The 23,565-nt window shown below is 45.0% G+C and overlaps 1 protein-coding gene across 2 annotated transcripts in view; it reads right to left on the bottom strand.

Moving 5' to 3' along the window:
- WFDC2 (WAP four-disulfide core domain 2) overlaps window positions 1-22,531 on the bottom strand; it is a 28,517-nt gene extending 5,986 nt beyond the window's left edge. Inside the window, exon 1 of one of the 2 annotated variants that reach the window (XM_012467297.1) lies at window positions 22,513-22,531. The gene's annotated coding sequence lies outside the window, so the exon portion shown is untranslated. Of the gene's footprint in view, window positions 1-22,466; window positions 22,486-22,512 lie in introns of those variants that run through there. The other variant, XM_012467296.1, reaches the window with a different exon arrangement.
- Between the last annotated feature and the right edge of the window lie 1,034 nt (window positions 22,532-23,565).

Raw genomic sequence — 23,565 nt, 5'->3', positions numbered from 1 at the left:
TCCACCACAAGGTCCCATGCAAAGCTGCACAGACAAGGTTTTGAACCCAGGTCTCTCCCTCCAGGGCCTTGGTTTTTCCATTCCATTGTAAATATTCTCTGGGTGCCTGCTACGTGACATATATAGGGCAAGACACTTGGTGAAGAGAAAGTCGTCAAAAGGGGCCCTCCAGCACTGGTCTTGAAAGGGTGACATGGTCTGGGGTCTGACTCCCACCTCCACCACTTTCCATCTGAGGGGCCTTGAATGAATCCTTTCCTAGATCTGAGCTGCCATGTCATCTGTGAAAATGACACCTATCTAGGACTTCAGTGGGAACACAAATGCAATGATCCTGCCACGGAACAACCCAGTACTCACTGAGAGCATAGAGAGTAGATCCACACTGATTGACACAGGGACCCCAGGTCTGACCCATGATAGGCACTGGGTAAATGGAGTAAGTGCTCCATACATTAGTGTCTCCTGTGAGTAAGGAGACCGATAAGTGTGAATCGAGCTTTAGAATCCAGAGTGTTAAGTGCTAAAAAAGAGTTACCCAGGGAGTTAGGCAAGAAGTGCCTTCAAACATCTTTCCTGCTCCAATGAGTTGAGGTTCTGGAAGCCCCAGGAGGTCTTTGCTGCTGGAGGCTAGAGGGGGTCTGGAGTAGGGGAATGCTGGGATGACAATGACAGATTGTAGGGCTGAGGGTCCCACAGTATCATGGGGTGAGCCTTATGCTGTGCTGAGGTGCAGGATCCGAGAAATAAAGAGACAGGACACAGAAGTACAAGAAAAACGCAGCTGGGCTCGGGGGGCCATGCCACCTTATAAGCGGAGTCAGGCAAGGCCCTGAATGTCCAGAAGCGTGGGTGCCTACATGGGGGGTTACCCACAACAGGTGAGTAGTGTTTGGTGATGTGAGTACATCTGGCCACTGTCCCCAAAATGGATGCTGAGAACACTTACCCCAGCTTCTCATGCTCAACCTGGGGACTGGGGACATGCCGTTGTTGGGAGGGGCCAGGGCTATTTACTCTGAGCTCAGTCAACAATGAAGGCAGGAGGCAGGTGGGGACACAGCCCATAGCAGGCTAGTGAAATCCAGTGTAGGGCACAAAGAGAACACAAATGAGCAGCTGGTTCTTAGTCTGTGGACCCAGCTGGCTACTGGACATTCAGCCCAGGGCACGGCTGCCAACAGCTTTCTTCCGGGCCCTGTTCAGCTCCCTGGGCCAGGAAACTGCCCAGCCTTGCCCCTCCCAGGCCCTTGTGGGCACCCTGTTGATTGGCTCTCTCTTACAGGAATGCAAACTGAGGGAGGGTGGCAGGGCCAGGTAGAAGGATGGGGAAGAAATTTCCATCAGTCAATGGCATCACATGTTTAGATTTTGTGGTGCCAAGCTCTATGCTAGGTACAGTTGTATATATTCTCTTTACATTGTTTAAAAGGGCAGAGGCTTTAGAACCAAATGCATCCAGGTCCAATCAGGGCCAATGCATCCATGGCCTCTTGCTGGCTATGTGACTTACAGAAACACTTCACTTTTTGGACCCGCATCTTCTTCCTGCATGAAGTGTGTATCATCCTAACTGTCTTGGAGGTATTATAAGGGTTAAAGGAAAATGCATAACCAGAGGTTGCAAATCTGGCTAGAGCACATACATTAACTACACAGTATGTTTTAAAGTTTTAAGTTAGTTGCCAACATTTAAAAGTAGGGAATTTCATATAAAAATAAACCTCTAGCTTCTCTTGGAAAAAGTAAAAGATCTGTCAACACAGTCCTGCAATCTTACATATAACAACCATTAGCTAGAGCAGTGGGTCTCAAAATTGAGCATACAACAGAATCATTTTTTTGCTTTTTGTTTTTCTGAGACTGAGTTTTGCTCTGTACCCCAGGCTTCCCTCCTCTCCCCTCCCCTCCCATTTCCTCCTCTCCCCTTTCCTCCCCTGTCCTCACCTCCCCTCCCCTTTTCTTCCCTTCCCCCACCTCCTGGGTTCAAGCGATTCTCCTGCCTCAGTCTCTCAAGTAGCTTCGATTACAGGTGGCATTACACCCAGCTAATTTTTGTATTTTTAATATCGACGAGTTTTCACCATGTTGGCCAGGTTGGTCTCAAACTCCTGACCTCAGGTGATCTGCCTGCCTTGGCCTCTCAAACTGCTGGGATTACAGACATGAGCCACCACACCTGGCCTTAGCATGCATCAGAATCACTCAGAAGGCTTGTTAAAACACATATTGCAGGATCCTTGTCCCCAGAGTTTTGATTAGTAGGTCTGTGGCAGGATCTGAGAATTTGCATTTCTAACAGGGTTCCAGGTGATGCCAGTGCTGCAGGGCTAAGGACCATACTTTGAAAACCAGAATCTAAGTAGAGCTACTCTCTTTCTATGAGGGAAGCATTCCCTCCAGTTTCCCATAATCCCTACCACCACTGTCCCCCGTCTCTGCAAATACTTCCATTCACAGTGCTCACCTGACCCCAGGAGGGCATTTAAATTTGTGACCTCTGCGATGGGCACAAATAAGTGTTTGGTGAAAGATAGCTTATATTTATTTAATAATCTTATGGATTAAGTGTTATTACTCTCATTTTACAGGTTAAGAAACTGAGATTCAGCTAAGCAAAGTGATTTGATGGGGGAAACACAGCTAGTAAATCAGAAGGAAGATTTTTGCCAAATTACTTGTGTCGCCTCAGTTATTGCAATATTATACACACTCACACAGGTCTGAGGTTAACACAGATGATGCATCTGAAGTTTTCAACATGATTTCATGAGTGGTAAAAAAATATTTATTAGGGAAGAGGAGGAAGAAAATAAGCAGAAAGGGAAGATGGAAAAGTTTATAGTGGTAGGTGATGTCAGTTAGCTGTAGACAAGCCCACTCTAAAATGACTGTAAACAAGTTAATGGTGAAAATTTATGAAATTTCCAGGAACAAGCAAGGTGTCTGTTGGAAACTGATATTGGAAATAGATGCTTGGTGCCACAAAGAAAAATCAGCACTGAGACAAAGGAGCTTTCAGCAATGCAAGTTTTACTTCCTGGGCTGCAGGAAGGGTACTCTCACCAGCCATTTTGCCACAAGAATACAAAGAACAAAGGGAAACACACAAATTTATTCCTTATGCATTTGGGGTCGTCCTTACTGCTGTGTCTGATCTCAGTTGGCTGGAGCCAGACCTCAGAATCTAAACTAAAACCTGATTGGCTAACAACTTAAAACTTTTCTAAACAGGTAAAAGCAATAGAGAGCTGGGACATGCCTGTGAGCATATCCAGCACAATCATCTTGGTTAAAGTACAAGGACATAGAATGTACTATGTGCCTGTAAGCACAGCACGTCTAACAGCTAGAGAGAATATTTTGCAAAGCAATCCTAGGATTTCTGTAATAACAAAGTTATTAGCACACTTATTCTTTAACAAGAAAGAAAACTTTAAAAAGAACTTTTCTACTTCCCACAGGTGTCTTTAACCATGCTATGGGCCTCTCCTACTGGACTTTTGGACCCAGTCAAACTTCCTTTCACTCCATGGAAACCTCTCTTTGGGCATATTGGCTATTTGGTGTTATCACCTAGCATCCATTTGTCCTTTTTCTGATAAAGCACCCTGAGTTTGCTCTTCCTCAACCCAAGACAGGTAGGGCCAGGGAGACTGTCAATTAAAGTGCCTGCTCTTCCCCCAGGCAGGGTGGCCAATCAGATGCTTTTCCTAGAATTGTAATCTTGAGCAATGAATGATAAAAGACTTGAAAATGTATGGAGCTTACTCAGAGGTGTCCTGGGAAGACCTCTGTTCTGACTTTACCATCCTTTCCAAGCTGTGTTCTTTCAGCCTTCCCTTCAGTTCTGAGAACTGAACTAAATCAGTTAGTACTATTGGTTGCAAGCAGAATTCAACTCTGGCTAACTTAAGGATATTATTAAGAAAGGAGAGTGGATGCCCACTACATCCCCCATACCATTTTTATAAATTTCTTCTCCGTTTACAATAGCCAGAGTTGGTTTATTTTGCTAGTAACCAAAGAGATCTTACTCCCTATATGGATGTAACCAAGTTTCTCATTTCCAAACCCAGTGGCCTTTTCTTAGCTCTCATTCTCTTCTAACTCACACGTAAAGTCTTCATGGCATACATGCAATAATATTCAAACCAAATCCTCATTTAAAAAAAAACACACATGGTCTCAGCACAAAAAAACCGTGAAAAGCAGAGCTTCTCTATTTGAAGTACCTTGGGTCCAGCACCAAACCAAGTAATCGTCCAAGAACAGTGCACTTTTCAAGTTAATTCCTTGACTGTAAATTCTCCTGGCTCTTCATTGCCTTTAAGATAAAGGCTGAACTCCTTAGCCTGCCTTTTTGACTGATCCCAACTTTTTTTTTCTCTTTTGAGACTGAGTTTTGCTCTTGTCGCCCAGGTTGGAGTGCAGTGGCGCAATCTCAGCTCACTGCGCTCTCTGTCTCCCAGGTTCAAGTGATGCTCCTGCCTCAGCCTCCGAGTAGCTGGGATTACAGGTGCCTGCCACCACATCTGGCTAATTTTGTATTTTTAATAGAAACAGGGTTTCACCATGTTGGCCAGGTGGTCTCGAACTCCTGACCTCAGGTGATCCACCTGCCTCAGCCTCTCCAAGTGCTGGGATTACAGGTGTGAGCCACCGTGCCCAGCCATCCCAACTTTTATTTCCAGCTATATTCCTTACTTCATGCTGCACAAACCTTCCCTGGAGCTCATTGTCTTATCAAACCTTCCTTGATCAAGCTCACCCCAGAGTCTTCTTTCTCAACACCCTCAGCGGCCAGTACATAGATGCTGACAGTCAAGTTTCCCCCAGAATGTAAGAAAAATCTGTTTTGGAGCAGAATCTGCAAGATGCAACTATTAAGTTCTATTTTTTATTGTCTAACTTTGAGGGCTAGGGTTAAAAAAAGATCAAATGGCTTCAACCTATATACTGGGAATTTTCTTCTATCAAAAGTTTGTTCCCCTCCTCCCTGAAGGAGTAATTTATTCCTTTAACAAATATTTATTGTGCCCTATAACACATTTAACACGTTGAGAATGTTGGAGAGACCATGTGGCAGGCTGTATTTCCTAAAGATGGTCATGACAATATGTCTGAACCCACAGTGTTTCTGTAATATGACTTAACAACCCCCCAACAAGAGGCAGAGCTTATTTCTCTACTTACTTGAATCTGGGCAAGTTTTCTGACTGCTTTTATCAATAGCATATGGCAGAAGTAACATGCCAGTTGCAGGGGGCAGCCTTAACTGACCTGGCAGCTTCTATTTCCTGCCTCTTGGAACATTCCCTCTTCGAATCCAGCTACCAGGCTGTGAGATGCCCAAGCCATATGTGTGCTCCTGTTAATAACCCTCATTGAGCTTTCAGCCAACAGCCAGCCTCAGATGCTAGTCTTTGAGGGAGCCATCTTAGACATCAAGCCCAATCAAGCCTTCGGATGACAGCAGCCCCAGCCACCGACTGCAGTCTCATGAGAGAACCCAAGCAAGAACCACCAGTGGATCCAAGTCAACCCACAAGACCATGAGAGATAATAACTTGTTGTTTTATGCCACTACCTTTTGGGGTACTGCATTACACATGCAATAGATAACCAGAGCAGTGATCAATCAGATGAAGAAGACTGTCTACTCTCATGGACTATATTCTTGAGTGAAGAAAATAAGCAAATAAGTTAGTAAATAGAAAATATAATTGCAGATATGGATAAATGCAATAAAGAAAATACAGCAAGTTCATAAAATTATAAATCAGGGGTAAGGGAGGCCAGGAAAGGACTTTCTGAGGAGGTAGCATTTGAGATAAAACTTGAATGATGTGTAACATCTATCTACACCATCATCTGGGGCTGAGTGTTACAGAAAAAGGTTAGAGCAAGTCCAAAGATCCTAAGGCAGGAACAAGCCTGATGAATGCCAAGAAGAGTAAGAGAACCAGTATAGTTGGAGCAGAATTAAAATCACGGGAGATTACTGAGTACCAGCTTGGCTGGGAGACCCCCACCCAGGCAGCGCTGAAGGCAATGAGAGGCAGACACCAGGTAGAACAGCAAAGTGGGTCTATCCAGGGAGCCAGCAGCCTACCAAACGGAGAGCCTCAGAGGCTGACAGCATTCCAGGCCGAAGGCCCCGAGCAGATTCTGATCCACGTATTTATTCTCTTAGCAGGTGATTATTATTAATAAACAGGTGTTCTGTATTTACTCATAACTCAAAAATATTCCAAGTAGGCAGCTGTTACCCACCTACCACTAATTGCAAACTAAAAGGTATTCTCCACAAGGGAGACATGGGGTCAGGGTAAACTTAATGTTTCTCAACATCTTCCCCCTTTTTTGTTTCAACAAAGCTAGGTAAGCAAGCATATCTCTATCTTGGTGAATCATTTCTTGGGGGATTCTGGATCTGCACCTGCAGACTACACAAAGAGAAACAAAACAGGTTAATAACATAATCACAACAGAATCATAGATCCTCCAAGTGTTTTCATCCAAATTTTAGGGCTGCCAATCCATCAGCAGCTCCCTCAAGCACCTCAAAGCCCGACTAACTGCCTACTCTTACATTTCCTCCCTAAGGAGTTGGGACCCAGAAATCTTTTGGGAAATGGGGTTGAGGCCATTCTTGTGTAACTACTTCCTGCTGAAAAGGGGCGTCGAGGGTCTTCTGGGTCCCCCCTCCTTGCTTGCTGTCTAAAGGCCTTACCAAGTGATATTTTATTCTCTCCCGATTATATTCAGTTTCATTACACCTTTAGAGTTAATAAATTTGTAACTTTCGCCACCACAAGATATGGGGGGCTTAACACAGCTCTGAATCTAAAGAGCTTTTGTTTCTTCTAATGAATAAGAATTAGGGCCTGATTCTCTATGACAAACATTGAACTGAGCATTTTCCATGGGCCAAGAAAAGTGGCCAATGTTGAAAAGAAATAATAGAAACACCTGCTCCAGTACCTACAAATCCTTTAAATTTCTTTCCCTGAATCATAATCTCACATGTCGGACGTTTACCAGTAATTTGATTTACCCAAAACGCTGCTCTGTCTTGTTTGTACCTCCAAATCTTCTTGTTCTTTCAGTTTCACTTTTTCCTGTTTTCTCATATGGCATAACTACAAGCTGTGCTATGCGTTCCCCAGCTCAGCACTCCAAGGAACAGAAGACACTACAATTTGAATTTCCCCTATAAAGTCTGCACCAATAACTCCTGTATAAATGCTAACTCCTTGAGCAGTAAGACTAGATCTTCCTAGAAGTAAGCCCACGGTTCCAGGGGGTAAAGGGCCACAAACTCCTGTAGGTATTTTTTGCAGTGGCTCTCCTGGTAAAATGCTTACTTTCTGATAGCTGCACAAATCTGCTGCGCTCCTAGCTGTGGCAGGGAACAAGCATTTTATAGGGATGAGGGAAAAGCTCGTACTGGATAGGTCCCAGTTTGGATCAGGGCCCAAGGAAGGCCCCTCAACCAGTTTCCCAAAATCAGATTTCCTTCTTTGTCAAATTTTGATTGACATTGATTTGCCCAATGCCTTCCTTTTCTACATCTGGGACATACTCCCGGCTCAGTACTCTTTCGCTTTGAAGAAGGTAAAGGTCTTGTTTTTTGTCCTTTTCTACATTCTTTTCTTGTATGGCCTTTTTTTTTCCCACAATTGTAACACACTCCAGGGAAAACCACATCCCCTTTAAGTCCAGCCATAGCTTGTGCCAGCAAAGTAGCTTTATGCAAATTTCCCCCTATTCCATCACACACCTTGATGTAATCTACCAAGTGAGCTTTCCATTTAAGTGGCCGCAAAACAGCCTGGCATTCAGAATTACCATTGTCAAATGCTATTAAGTGTAAAACAATATCCCGAGCCTCTGTATCTGATATGTCCTTTCTTACGGGTTCTTGCAATTGAGCTATAAAGTCGGCATATGGCTCTTTCGGCCCCTGCTTAACAGCTCCAAAGGAAGGTTCCTTTTCGCTTCCTGATGTCATTTCCTCCCAAGCTCTTAAACACGCTTTCCTAATCTGTTCTGTGACTAAATCGGCCATAGTAGCTTGTGCCTGCAAAGAAGCCCATACACCAGTTCCTGTAAGATGTTCCATGGCAATATTAATTGGAGGTTGAACATTAACATTCATATTAGCTCAAATATTAGCCTCGTCAGTACCCCAGGTGTTAAACTGTAAAAACTGAGAAGGCGATAAACAAGTTCAGGTTAAAGTATCTCAGTCTATTGGAATCAGCTGGTAAGAAATAGCTACGCTCTTTAATAAACGTAGCACAAAGGGAGACCCAGGCCCATATTGGCTAATGTCCTGTTTAAACTCCTTCAGCGATTTGAAGGGAAAGGGCTCGAAAGCAACCCATACCTGTTCCTGCTGATCTTAGGGTGTGCAACAACTGGAAACTGCCATGCCTCCAAATCTCCCTCTTTTCTTGCTTATTGAATTCTGGCTTGGGTGGAACCGAGTTACTGTATTACACACGGCCACACGAGCAGATAATTTCATTTTTGAGGTGGCACCCATCCCATTTCCTTTAACAGAGAAATAGTGGGAGGATCTGGCCATCCCTCAACAAGATACTGAAGGGGCTGAAGGGCACACCCTTTCCTCATTTGACTTCTCATCCTTTTGCTCTATAATTTCTCTACATACTTCATCATACTCCCTCTCCTCTCCTGAATCCTCTCCTGAATCCTTTTCCTCATCGTCTGTCTGAAACAGCTGCAGGGCAGAATGCACCAGAGCCCAAACAGACCACGCCGGAATAGAAGTATCCTTTACTCCTTCTCTTTGTACCTTCCTTAAAGTAGTACCCACTTTTTCCTGTTCCTCTATGCTCAACGCTCCCTGTTCAGGGAACCAGGGACAAAACTCCTCAACCACATCAAAAAACTGTGTTAAACTGTCAGCACTAGCTTTAATTCTCCCTCTCTGAAGCCGCTGATGAAGCAAACCAGAACAAGCCTCTCGCTTGCTTGATCTTTGTCCCGTCACCCAAATATTACTGAGCTTCCCCAGCTCACCTTGGGAGATTTTTTCAAGAGTTCTTGGGCTAATTCTGAGCTCCCCCAACTAACCCTGGGAGATTTTTTCAAGAGTTCTCGGTCTACTTCCGGGCTCCCCCAACTCACCTGGGGGATTCTTTCAAAAGTTCCCAGGCTACTTCGGAGCTCCCCAACTTACCCCGGGGGATTTTTTCCAAGAGTACTCGGGATACCTTCAGCTTAGCCTCTCCTCTCTCCATTGCTCAGGCAACTCTTCATCCCAGATTCGAGTCCCCACACTTCAGCACCACTTATTGTGTACCAGCTCAGCCGGCAGACCCCCACCCAGGCCGCGCTGAAGGCAATGAGAGGCAGACACCCAGATAGAACAGCAAAGTGGATCTATCCACGGGACGGCAGCCTACCAAGCTGAGAGCCTCAGGGGCTAACAGCATTCCAGGCTGAAAGCCCCAAGCATGTATTTATTCTCTCTTAACAGGTGACCATTATTAATAAACAGGTGTTCTGTATTCACTCATAACTCAAAAATATTCCAGGTAGGCAGCCGTCACCCACATACCACTAAGTAGAAACTAAAAGGTATTCTCCACAAGGGAGCCACGGGGGCAGGGTAAACTTAATGTTTCTCAACAACTAAAGATGTCAGTCCATTTGCATTGCGATAAAGGAATACCTGAGGCTGGGGTATTAATAGAAAACAGGTTTAATTGGCTCACAGTTCTGTAGGCTGTACAAGCATGGTCCCAGCATCTGCTTCTGGGGAGGCCTCAGGAAGCTTCCAATCATGGCAGAAGGCAAAGGGGAAGCAGGCACATCACGTGGCGAGAGAAAGAGCAAGAGAGGGAGGAGGACATGCCAGCCTCCTTAAACCACCAGATCTCCCATCAACTCAGAGCAAGAACTCAGTCATTGCCATGGGGAGGGCACTAAGCCATCGTGAGAGGGATCTGCCCCCATCACCAGAACACCCCCCACCACGCCCCACCTCCAACATTGGGGATCACATTTCAACAGGAGATTTGGAGGGGACCAACGTCCAAACCATATCAAGATAGAAGTTATAGAAGGGGGTCTCCAAACGTGCCACCCAACACTTTCATTACCTCCCATTGGCCAGAACCTGGTCACATGGCCACAATTCACTGCAAGGGAGCCTGGGAAAATGTAGCGTGTGCCCACCCACTGGGAGAGGGGAGCACTGGTGGGGGGGTCGGGGGACCACGAGCAGTTGTTTATGCTTCCTGCTTCTTTCTTCTTATAAAAATCCTTAGAGATTCATCTTTGCATATTTTTCTGACTATTTCCTAGGGATAAATGCCTATAAATGGAATTTGAGGCTAAAAGTTATGCACTTTCATTGGCCAATTGCCAAATTGCCCTCTAGAAAGATTGTATCGATGAACTTACCCAAGAGGTGGGGTTCTAGTTCATGAATGTTTCTCTACACACATTTCCTTTTAATCCACACCCTTTGGCCTTTATTAGGCTTACACATCTCTTCAGAATCTTTGCTTCCTAGATGATAATCTTAAGATTTAATACATGTTTTTCATTCAGGTTATTATTAATAACAGATTTATCTGACTATGCGTGAGCCCAGCCACAGCTTTAGGGAAAGAGATATATCTTTCAGGGGTGAAGAGAATAAAAATTAATTATCCTCAGAGACTTTGAAACTGAAGTGGGCTGGGAAGGGTAGAAGGAACAGCTCTCATTCTATTAAGAGCATGGAGGGATTTTCACAGAGCATGTAATGCTGAGCACAGCAGATCAGGCACCCAGGGGCACCCAGAGAGCAGTTAACTGGAAAAAACGAAACTCCACAAGTTATAAATTTGAAAAAGGAGAGCAGGCTTTATTTCTTGTATAAAGTGGTGTGTCTGCATATGTTTATTGTGGCACTGTTCAGAATAGCAAAGACTTGGAACTAACCCAAATGCCCATCAATGATAGACTGGATAAAGAAAATGTGGCACATATATACCATGGAATACTATGCAGCCATAAAAAATGATGAGTTCATGTCCTTTGCAGGGACATGGATGAAACTAGAAACCATCATTATCAGCAAACTGACACAAGACCAGAAAACCAAACACCACATGTTCTTACTCATAAGTGGGTGTTGAACAATGAGAACACATGGACACAGGGAGGGGAACATCACACATCAGGGCCTGGGGGTGGGGGACTAGGGGAGGAATAGCAAAGGGTGAGGGGATTGGGGAGGAATAGCATTAGGAGAAATACCTAATGTAGATGACGGGGTGATGGATGCAGCAAACCATCACCATGGCACGTGTATACCTATGTAACGAATCTGCACAATCTGCAATGTACCCGAACTTAAAGTATAATAAAAAATAAACTAATTAATTGCTTAAATAAAATTGAAAAAAAATAAAACAATAAAGTGACGTGTCTGATCTCCCATCCCATCATGGATGGTAACTAAGATTTTAAAGTTTTCTGGGGTCCCCTTGGCCAAGTGGGGGTTCTGTTTAGTTAGTGGGGGACTTAGGATTTTATTTTACTTTACAATGGAATTGGGGGTACTTAGCCAGAGAAAGTTATGCAGGGCTTTTCAGAGGTGCTGAGCCCAAGCTGAGTCCGTAAGAAGAGTAAGGATCTTTCTTGTCAGTTGAGAAGGGGAGCGAGTACTAACTGGGAGAAGAGCATAAGGCAAGACTCAGAGGGGTTTTGAGGATGTATAAATGGGTTTGCATGGCTGGTAAAAGTGCCATGGAAAGATGAAAGAGGCCAGAGGGATGGGGGTAGGGATGGGGCGCAGGATGCAGGACCTTGCTGTGGATGGGTTCCTTGGGCTGGTGGTTCAGAGACAGTCAGGGGGAACAGCAAAGAGGCTGCTGCAGAGCGAGTGAGAGCTGGTGAGGAGGCCTGGACTGAGGCCGTGGCTGTGTGATGGAGAAGGACAGCTGAATTTGAGGGATGTTGAAGAGCAGGGGAACCTGTCCTGAAGCCGATCTTCCCTCTTTTCTGTTGGTTCTCAAAAGACTCCTCCCAGCGTTTGCCGTACCTCAGGTAATGCTGTTGCTGTTGGAGAGGTGATAATGAAAAAAAAGACCTGGGTGTATTGTTTGTTGTTGTTTAGCGATAGGGTCTTGCTCTCTTGCCCATGTTGGAGTGCAGTGGTTCAATCACGGCTCACCGCAGTCTCAAACTTCTGGACTCAAGTGATCCTTCCACCTCAGCCTTTCAAGTAGCTGGGACTACAGGCAAGCACCACCATGCCCAGCTAATCTCAAGCAATCCTCCCACATCAGCCTCCCAAAGTGCTGAGATTACAGATGTGAGCCACCAGTCCTGGCCCCTCTGTGTATTCTGAGGCCTAGAATCTAACTGCAGAAAGAAACTAATGCATTTTAGTTAAATGGTTCAGGAGGGTTGGCAGGGAGTTTGGGTTCCGTTTAGCAAATACATATTGATTCTTACAGAGGGCCAGGCACTGGGGACAGTGATGACTAAGACATAGCCCCACCTATCGAGGCCCAGTGGGGAGACAGACAAGGAAACAGGCAGTTCTGATAAGAGATTGGTTTTTAAAAGAGTTTCTAAGCAGCCAGCCGAAAGGATTTATTCCCTCTGCCTAAGGAAACTATGGGCAGAGAAAGCAACATCTGAATTTACCGGAAACACATGGGGAAGGCATTCTCCACCCAGTTTAGAAAAAGGAGGAAAAGTCCAGGCGCGGTGGCTCACACCTGTAATCCTAGCACTTTGGGAGGCCGAGGCAGGCAGATTGCCTGAGCTCAGGAGCTGGAGACCAGCCTGGGCAACACGGTGAAACCTCGTCTCTACTAAAATACAAAAGAAATTAGCTGGGCATGGTGGCAGGCGCCTGTAATCCCAGTGTCTCAGGACACTGAGGCAGGAGAATTGCTTGAATCCAGGAAGCAGAGATTGCACTGAGCTGAGATCACACCATTGCACTCCAGCCTGGGCGACAGAGTGCGACTCCGTCTAAAAAACAAAAAAATCAGGACAAAATTGTACAATTGTATATTTACCCAACATAAGAAGTCCGGTGGCTAGGGAGAAGGTGGACTCACTCATGCAAACAATCAGAATGAACCAACCCCAAGCTATATTTTTATTGTGCTTATGAAACATTAGACAGCAAAATAACATTTATAAGACATGTTGAATATACAAAGAATAACAACACAGCAAACACTTGTGAAATTAACGTGGGTGGTGGATGTATGAGTGCTTGCCGTCAGGATTGTAATACGATCTGTGAATTTTTATGTGTCTCTATGATGTAATTTCCCTTTCCTTCCCCCCAAGACAGAGCCAACAACTTAAAACTTATGCTTAGCAGTTCCCTGCTTTTCTTTACAGTTTAACCATATATGTGTTCATCCCTGAACAATGTATTTAAATACTTATTTGAGATTCTTCTTTTACTATCCTTGGAAATCTTAGGCTGTGTGGGTTTTGTTGCATTCTCTGTCATTTCAGTTGGCTCTCATTCACTAGGCCTTGGTTCCTTTTTATTTTGTAATTTTTGGCTGTGAGCTCAGGTGCCTTAGAACTTTATCTTGTGGGAATTCTTTGAGACTTCAAAGGCAGATACCTCCAGAAAGACTTTGTTTCTGCCAAGTTTCTGGAGACACAACTCACACAGGACCTCTTTAAACCAGATTTGCAGCTTGAGGCTTTTCAGATCATGTATGCATTGTGCACTGAAGCTCAGAACCCACTGGAGAGCTAGCTCAAGGTAAGAGGAGTAGGGAGTAACACCTTACCTCCCAGATGCTGAGTCTCCCCGACGTGTGCCCTGTGAGGTCCAGCCAGCTAGGACACTCCAGTCCCTAGCCCAGTCCTAGAAAGAGTTTCTGGGCCATGTGGCTGGGGCCTTGAGCTCCACTTCTTTTATTCTCCATTTCTTTGTTCCAGAAGTCAAATGAGCAGATACTCAGTGGGAATCTTGCCCCTACTCTTTTTTTTTCCTTTTTGAGACAGGGTCTTGCTCTGTCACCCAGGTTGGAGTACAGTGGTGCAATCTCAGCTCACTGCAACCTCTGCCTCCCGGGCTCAAGGGATCCTGCCACCTCAGCCTCCTGAGTAGCTGGGATCACAGGTGCACACCACTGCTCTCGGCTAATGCCTGCCGCCACTCTTATTGCTGTGTGACCTCAGCAAGTTACTGAACCACTCTGAAAGCCTTGTTTTCCTCTGTAGCATGGGAAAATGAAGGGAGCGTGGTGGAAGAAGAAATAAGGCAGTATTATGTGCCGAGTGAGTAATCTCTCAATAAAAATTATTTTCCTTGCAGGATGGGGGCAGAATGTAAGAGCTCATTTTAATTGATTACTTACTATGTTTCAGGCATGTGCCTAAGAAGCTTACATGCAGCAATTCATGCAACCTCGCACTTCTTTTTTTAGGTTTTTTGAGACAGAGTCTTGCTCTGTCGCCCAGGCCAGGGTGCAGTGGCATGATCTTGACTCACTGCAACCTCCGCCTCCCAGGTTCAAGCAATTCTCTGTCTCAGCCTCCCAAATAGCTGGGATTACAGGCCACGCCACCACCCCTGGCTAATTTTTGTATTTTTTAAGTAGAGATGGGGTTTCACCATATTGGTCAGGCTGGTCTCGAATCCTGACCTCAGGTGATCCATCTGTCTTGATCTTCCAAAGTGTGATTGCAGGTATAAGCCACCACACCCAGTCACAACCTCACATCTCTTTATAAGTGAAGAAACCAGAGTTGGCAGAGAAAGCAATCGGCTCGAGTCTTGCATCCAAGACCAGCAAAGCCAGAAATTACACTCTAGTCCTTCTGACATCAAAGCTTGTGCTCTTAACTCTCTGCTGTCTATAACACCACCTCCCTAAGAAGGAGAAGCAATGCTGGAATTCCTCATTTCCCAGATGCTTCTAGTTTTTGAAGGAAGCCATACGTAGTGTCATCTCAACAGGTATGGGGGAAAGTCCAGGAATGGAAACCTGATTTAAACCCGAATATTGACTACTGAGCTGATTAACATGATGGTATGACTCCACTGGGAGGATGAGTCATAGAAAGGGTTCGTAAGGCATGGAGGCAGGTGGAAAAGAAAGCGAAGTTCTCATTTCCCATAGTGGTAAGTCTTAAACCCGAAAAATCAAATAGTAACAATTTAGATAACTCACCTAAATTTACACACAAGGAATAAAGTTCCAAAAGAATCAGCCAAGAGGCCGAGGTAGAGGATTGCTTGAGCCTGGGAGTTTGAGACCAGCATGGGTAACATAACTTGTCTCTCCAAAAAGTTTTTAAAAATTAGCCAGGCACGGTGGCATGTGCCTGTAGTTCCAGCTTCTCAGGAGGCTGAGGTGGGAGGATTGCTTGAGCCCAGGAGGTCGAGGCTGCAGTGAACTATGATCATGCAACTGCACTCAAGCCTGAATGACGGAGCGAGACTTTAACTCAAAAAAAAAAAAAAAAAAAAAAAAAAAAAAAAAAAAAGTCCATGATGTAAAGTAGCTAAAAAAAAAAAAAAAGTAAAAAAGAAAGAAACCCCTTCTCCATTCCACCCACCCCTCAAAAAAAAAGTCTTCACCAAGGCTTCTCTAATGCCATACTTCATGCATTCCTGAGAGGTGGGAAGAGCAGATTTTATCATCTCCACTTTACAGAGAAGAAAACAGAGGCTGAATTGGCATTCCAAGTTCAGGCAGCATAGCACAGTCCCTGCGGGGGCAGGCTGCATTCACAACAAGTTCTGGAAGAATTTGTGTGAAATGCTTCATAAATGCTGATAAGGGGCGTAACTGTAAAACAGATCTTTACAGCATGGCAGCATTACACAATTACATGAGTGTTAAAAGGGATGCTTGAGGCCAGTGCGGTGGCTCACACCTGTAATCCCAGCACTTTGGGAGGCTGAGGTGGGTGGATCATGAGGTCAGGAGTTCGAGACTAGCCTGGCCAACACGATGAAACCCTGTCTCTACGAAAAATACAAAAATTAGCCAGGCATGGTGGCGGGCACCTGGAGGTTGAGTAGGAGAATAGTTTAAACCCAGGAGGCAGAGGTTGCAGTGAGCTGAGATCACGTCACTGCACTCCAGCCTGGGACAGAGTGAGACTCCTCAAAATAAATAAATAAATAAATAATAAAAGGTGGGGATGCTTGAGTCATCACACCTGGCACCACCTTCTGTTGTAAATAAGAACTTGAGGGACAGGTGACACTCTCCAGGGTCACATGGTAAGGCAAGAGCAGAAATGCCCGTTTCCTATCATTGTGACTCTACATACACTCCCCAGGCCATGTCAGCCACTCCTGCTGCACCATTTTCCATCTGGGTGGAAAATCTCAGATCTCTATCCATTACAGACCTCTCTCCGTTCTTGGTGTGTTACATTCTTTTCATGGCAGCTGGTGATCTTTTAAAAATTAAATCATGACGTTACTTTCATGCTCCACACCCTTCTGTGGTTTCCACTGTACCTGGAATTACAATCTAAATACCTTGTCATGGCTGTGATCCAGTCCCTGCCTATCTTTATCTGTCAATCAGGAAGAGTTTGTTCCTGCCTTAGGACTTCTGCATTCATTCTTTCTTCTGCACCCACCAGAGACCTACACTGCTCCTTCCTTCACTCCACTCAGAGCCATCCTGCCTAACCTGGCCCCTCTTCACCCTGTACGCTGAATTATTTTCTTCACAGCAGTTACCACCACCTGAAACTTATCTTGCTCACTCCTTTTACTTATTATCTCTCCAGCTGAAATGTCAGCTCCAGGAGGGTGGGGAGCTTGAGTAGTGCCTCCACTCCTGTGACCAGTATCTAGAACAGTGCCCGGCACATACAGTTGACACTCAGTCACAGCATGGCTATTGAGTCCTTCCTGAGTGCAGGCACTATTCCAAAGTCGATACATGTATTAACCTCTCCAGTCCTCGCTAACAACCAAAGAGGTAGGAGCTGTTATTATCAACTCCATTTTACAGATGCATCAAATAATGACAGGGAAGTGCAGCGACTTGCCCACACAGCCAGTAAATTGGCAGAGTCCGATTTGAATCCACAGAGTCTGGTCTGCACCTGCAATCACTGAATACCCTTTCTAAGAAACGTGTGCTGAACGAGTGCATGGATGAATCAGTGTCTACTCAACATCTTTGTCTAGATACCCTGCAGAGATGGGGTTTCACCATATTAGTCACACTGGTCTGGAACTCCTGGCCTCAAGTGGTCCACCCGCCTCAGCCTCCCAAAGTGCTGGGATTACAGGTGTGAGCCACCGCATCAAGCTTTTTCCCCTATTTTACAGAGACGGAAACTGTGGCTCAGAAAAGTGAAGCGACTTGCTTACGGTCACACAGTAATGTCTGTAACTACTAAAGCCTAACCCCTCTAATTAGTACCATGCTCTTTTCCATTACACTGTCATAACCTTATTAATTATTATTACTTATCAATGGTATTACTATTACTTTTATCATCCAAGCACCATTTATCAAGAAATTACTCTGCCAGGTACTTGTACAAAGAATTTCACAAATATTGTAGCATTTAATCATCACTATGTGAGATCAACATGAGAAAGAAAAAAGCAGAACTTGCTGGGCGCGGTGGTTCACGCCTATAATCCCAGCACGTTGGGAGGCCAAAGCAGGCAGATCACCTGAACTTGAGGTCAGGAGTTCAAGATCAGCGTGGCCAACACGGTAAAACCCCGTCTCTACTAAAAATACAAAAATTAGCCAGATGTGGTGGCATGCACCTGTAATCCTAGCTACTCGAGAGCCTAAGGCAGGAGAATCGCTTGAACTCAGGAGGCGGAGGTTGCAGTGAGTCGAGATCACACTATTGCACTCCAGCCTGGGTGAGAGGAGACCCTGTCTCAAAAAAAGCAAAGCAAAGAAAAAAGCAGACCTGACTTCTAGGAGCTATCCTGACACCTGGGCCTTGATGTTCCCCTGATGAACATAACAACTCTGCAGAACATCAACATCAGACAAGGCCATACTGTGCCTTTGACAGATCTAAACCAAAAACCGCCTAAACTGAAATCACGTTTGAACACAGACAAAACATGAGCGAGCCACAGAAATAATCAAGCAGCCCTCTCCCCTGGCTAATATGAATGGCAGCGGCTTCTTTACCAACTGCTGCCTTTTCTCACAGGTCTAACCTCCATTCAGTCATCCATTCTTACATCTAAGATTTATTAAGATACCCAATCATAGAAATGCTGCACTTCCTGACAGCATCCGATGCAGAGCAAAGCCTGTTCTTTAAACCATCCCCAAAATCAACTAACACAAGCCCGAGTCCTCTAAGTCCTTTGCAACATCCTTTTAATGAGATGCCACTGTATGGTCACCCAGGTCTGCTCCCTCTCTGTAATGGGTAATGCAAATTGTTTGACTTCTAGTTCAGCTAGGAAGAGGGGTATTCCCACTGGTCTTTGGCTGGAGATATTGACAGGTATTATCATCATCCATATTTTATCAATAAGAAAACTGAAGTTCAGAGAAGTTGAGAAGTGTATGAAAGACCATGAGGCAGTGAGTGAGAACCAGCTCTACCTAACGCTGGGTCTACATCCTCACTTGTTTAACAATCCCTGCTATTTCAGCACTCTGTGTCTCGGTTTCCTCATCTGCAGCAAGGCAGGTAGACTTTGCTCTCCAACGGTCCCTCCAGCCCCAATCTTCTCAGAAGCAGGTGTGCGAATGCATTGTCAAAGGGGCCTCACTTGGAGGAGCTGGAGAAAACCACACTTTGGCTGGGAACTCACTAATTCCAAACAGATTGTTCCCATGATGCCTTGCAGCTAAGCGGTCTAATAATGAACTTGAAGAGTGGTGCATCCTCAGAAATACCTCCATGAGCCTTGGACCCCTTCCCACCATGTACCTCCTACCCCCTCCTCTCAGCCATCCTCTTTTGGCCGTTTCTATTTCTGAATTACCATTGCCACAGCTCTTGCTTAACTGGGGTGGGCGAGCCAGGGGGCTGACTCAGGAGCTCTTACCCTACTGAGCACTCTCCTCTTTCTACAGCTGCCTCTCTCCCCATCCCCAGTGACGGGCGCCTCACAAGGGAGGCTACCATCTGGCAGCCTCTGCAGAAATTGTAGGGAGCTTTAAAAAGAGAGATTGCCTTAACTATGAATCCTAAGAGTCCAAAAGCTCGTGGAGAGGACTTAGCAAAATGTTGCACAAGAACCTAAAATACGCTTTGTGGGAGGTGGAAGTACTTTGATTACCATTTCTCAATCTCTGTAGAACTGTCTCAGTACAAAGACAGCTGACCCGGTTAGTGGGCTTCTTGGGAGTAGTCAGGACCCATGTGAAAATGCAAAGCCAGGGGCAAAGGGAACACATATTTGTTTTTTTGTTTGTTTGCTTTTTTTTTTTTTAAACAGGGTTTTACTCTGTCACTCAGGCTATAGTACAGTGGCACAATCATGACTCACTGCAACCTTGCAACCTCCACCTCCTGGAATCAGGCGATCCTCCTACCTCAGCCTCTGCGTAGCTGGGACCACAGGTGCATGCCACCACGTCCAGCTGATTTTTTTATTTTTTGTAGAGCTAGGGTTTCAACAAGTTGTCCAGGCTGCTTTTGAACTCCTGGGTTCAAGCAATCCACCCGCCTCAGCCTCCTAAAATGCTGGGATTATAGGCATGAACCACCGTGCCTGGCCAACATACTGGTTTAATGGGAAACAAGAGTGCTCTTCTAATCATAAGTACCGTCAGCTGTAACCTGCTGCCAAGAGGAGGTGAGCTTCCCGCTGGAGAAAGTATGAAAGCTAAGACAAATTAATGAGCTGACGTCTATGAAATTCTGGGTTTTCATTATTCAGAAGCCTTTCCCAACTTTTCTTCTTCTTCCAGCACCAAATCCCTCTCACATCCTAACATGCACACACCTATGCCACTCCCCCCATGGGTCTGTTTCTTAGAGGTAAGAAGGTAGTGGGCTCTCTCCCTGTGAGCTGGGTGGAGCAGAGGGAAGCAGGAAACTCAGGCTACAGGGGAGAAGGGCACGGCTCTCATGCAAATGAGGTGGTTCCCCCATTCCTCCTGGGTAACTCCTCTTCCCCTTCAACCCACCGAGGACACTCCAGGTTCACCTATATTCAGGGTTGGGTGAACTTTGAGGCATATGTTAGGGTCTCCTATGATCCAGAACAGCTACTTGGAAACCAATACAAATACTCCAGCATCCTTTCGGAGAGGTGGGAGGTAAAGGAAATTAGAATCCTTTTTCTAGTGTCCACATCTTTGCCATGCCCCAAAGCTTATGTTTTCCTCTTTCTTTCTACCTGATAAAATTCAATTTATCCTTCAAAATCCAGGACGAGCACTGCCTCCTCTGTGACGCCAGCCTTGACCTTTTCAGGTGAGATTAAGGGTCTCCACCTGGCCTCCCACAGCGTTTGTGCTCCGAAACGATTCCTCTGCCTCCTCTCCGGGCAGGGAAACCTTTGAGAGGCTAAAGACTGTTCTGGTCCAGCCTACTCCTAAATGGGGTGTGCTGTGGTACAGAAAGAAAATATTTAGAAAGTTCTGTTTATTCACTTCTAGTGTATACTTTATTAAAATTTATATCATTGGATACTTATAATGTACATATTAGTACAATAATATGCATATACTTATAAATATGGAAACTGCACACTCAAAAACCTTTTACTGGGCTGGGCACAGTGGTTCACACCTGTAATCCCAGCACTTTGGGAGGCTGAGGAGGGCAGATCACTTGAGGTTAGGAGTTTGAGATCAGTCTGGCCAACATGGTGAAACCCCATCTCTTCTAAAAATACAAAAACTAGCCAGAATTAGTGGCAGGTGCCTGTAATCCTAGCTACTTGGGAGGCTGGGCAGGAGAATTGCTTGAACCTGGGAGGCGGAGGTTGCAGTGAGCTGCACTCCAGCCTGGGTGACAAAGTGAGACTCTGTCTCAAAAAAATAAATAAATAAAAAACCTTTTACTGATATGGATAGCGTAAGGGGTCAAATAAATTTGGAGGCTACCATTTTGGTCATTACTGTTTTCCTGGTGCCTATCACAAAACAGGTGCTTAATCTTAGGGAGTGAGGCCTGGCGTGGTGGCTCACGCCTGTAATTCCAGCACTTAAGAAGCCGAGCCCAGAGGATTGCTCGAGGCCAGGAGTTCCAAACCAGCCTGGGCAGCATGGAGAGGCCCTGTTTCTACAAAAAGTTAAAAAATTAGCTGAGCATGGTGGCACATGCCTGTAGTTCCAGCTACTGGGGGAGCTGAGACAGAAAGATCACTTGAGGCCCAATGATTGCACCACGGTGTTCCAGCCTGGGTGACAGAGCAAGACCTAGTCTCTAAAAACATATATATTATGTGTATATATATGCACATATATGTGTATAATTATACTGTCCCCTACTGGAAAACGATTGACCTGGATATCACTTAGAAACACTAGTGATACATATGTGTGTATATGCACACATATATATCTAATTATATACATGCGTATATGTATGTATAATTATATACATAGAATTATATATATGCCTATGTATATAACTATACACATGTGCATATGTATACATGCATATGTGTATATGTAATTATATAGTTTAATATAAATATGTAGAAATACATATTATATACATATATATAATATGTTATATACATGTCTGTTTTACATACGTATATAATTATATACATATATACACACACTAGAGTGAATGAATGAACACATGAATGAAGCTAACTGGGTTTAGTCTATTATAGTGATTCTATATGTTAGCTGGGTGACATTGGGCAAGATACTTCCCTTTCTTAGGTCTGAATTCCCCGTCTGTGAAATGAGGAAGCTGGATCACATTCCCTCCCAAATGCCTTCCAGCACTAGTGTTTCTAAGTGATATCGGGTCACACATTTTGCAGTAGGGGGCAGTATAATTTAGTCAATAGCAATCACAGTTAATGTTTAAGTTGCAGTCATTATACGGTCCAAGGACTCAGCAGGTATTAATTCACTTAGCTTCACAACAAGCCCACATAGGGAGAAGACAGGTACAGAGTACACACAGAAGTTAAATCACCATTCAAAGCACATACAGAGAGTGGCAGAAGACATGTGCCCTACCCTTACCCCCAGACCTGACACGTGCGGTGCTGCCAGCTGATTTCCAATTGCCAGTGTCTGTGTCTCTTTGCCTGAGGGCTTTCTTGGAAGCCACACAAGGAGGTCTTAGATCAGCCAGAAAGCCTCAGCCCATATGGAGACTGGTGGTCAAATACCTCCATCGGTGCATAAACACTTCCTCTCCTAGGGAAGCGGGGCCATAGCTGATGCGAGGAATTGACTGTCCCTGCCCCCCAGCATTCCCAGTGGGATTAAGCTCAGTCATAAATAGTGATGGGGGACTTGATGCCTCACCCTTTCTCACCCCCATGCCCACCTTACCTAATAAGCTGCTTCTTAGATCCCCAAATACCAGATTAAGACAGACCTGAAATTTGGACTCTTGCAGCCTGGCTGGAAAGTCTGGGCTCTTAACTTATACAATCTTCCTCCCTCCAAAGGACGATGCCTCTGGGTCTGACACAGATGCCTGGGTTCTGCCATTCATCAGCTGTTATGGGTTGAACTGTATCTTCCCAAAAAAGCTACTTGGAGTCCTAACCCCCAGGTCCCTCCGAACGTGACCTTATTTGGAGATGGGCTCTTTACAGAGGTAATCAAGTTAAGATGAGGTCATTAGCACGGGCCCTAATCCAATATGACTGGTGTCCTTAAAAAGGGGACAGACGGGAGAACACTATGTGAAGATTGGATTTATGCGACCACAAGTCAAGGAGCTTCCAGCCGCCAGGAGAGAGGCCTGGAATGGATCCTTCCTCAGCTTCTTCAGAGGGAACGCAGCCCTGTGGACACCCTGATCTCACACTTCTGGCCTCCAGAATTTAAGAGAGTAAATTGCAGTTGTTTAAACCACTCAGGCTGTCTGTAGTCCTTGTTCCAGTTGCCCCAGGAAAACAATATACCCGTTACGTAACATCACCATGACTCCATAGCCACCTCCGTAGAGTGGGGGCAACCATGCACCCTCCTTCACAGGATTCTTGGGAATTAAATGCAATAATGCACGTAAAAGGCTACACATGGAGCCTGGTACATGGTCAGTGTCTGCGGAATGGGTAGTTGTTATTGCTATTACTTAAGTAGCAAACCCCACCACCACCCCACAGCACACACACACAGACACACACAACTTCAGGGAAGGGGATTTCTTCGACAAGCAGACCATTGACTCTCACGCTCCTTCCCTTCTCCTTCACAGAGTCCAGGAGAACAACCTACCCCTAAATCTGACCTGGCCCAAAAGTTTAAAAAAAAAAAAAGGAAAATATCTTGATGAATATTTAAGATTGAAATTTAAAAGTCTCTGCAATTATTCAATGTGTTCATTCAGTCATAGACTTCTTCACCTCTTTAGTAAACCAGCCGGTAAACAGAGAAAAAAAAACCCTTGGTGAAATGAGAAAACTTTACCATTGATGTG

Source organism: Aotus nancymaae, unplaced genomic scaffold (genome assembly GCF_030222135.1).
Source record: "Aotus nancymaae isolate 86718 unplaced genomic scaffold, 86718_ANA_hifiasm-v0.15.2.pri h1tg000029l, whole genome shotgun sequence".
Lineage (NCBI taxonomy): Eukaryota > Metazoa > Chordata > Mammalia > Primates > Aotidae > Aotus > Aotus nancymaae.
This window is presented reverse-complemented; position numbering and strand designations above follow the sequence as displayed.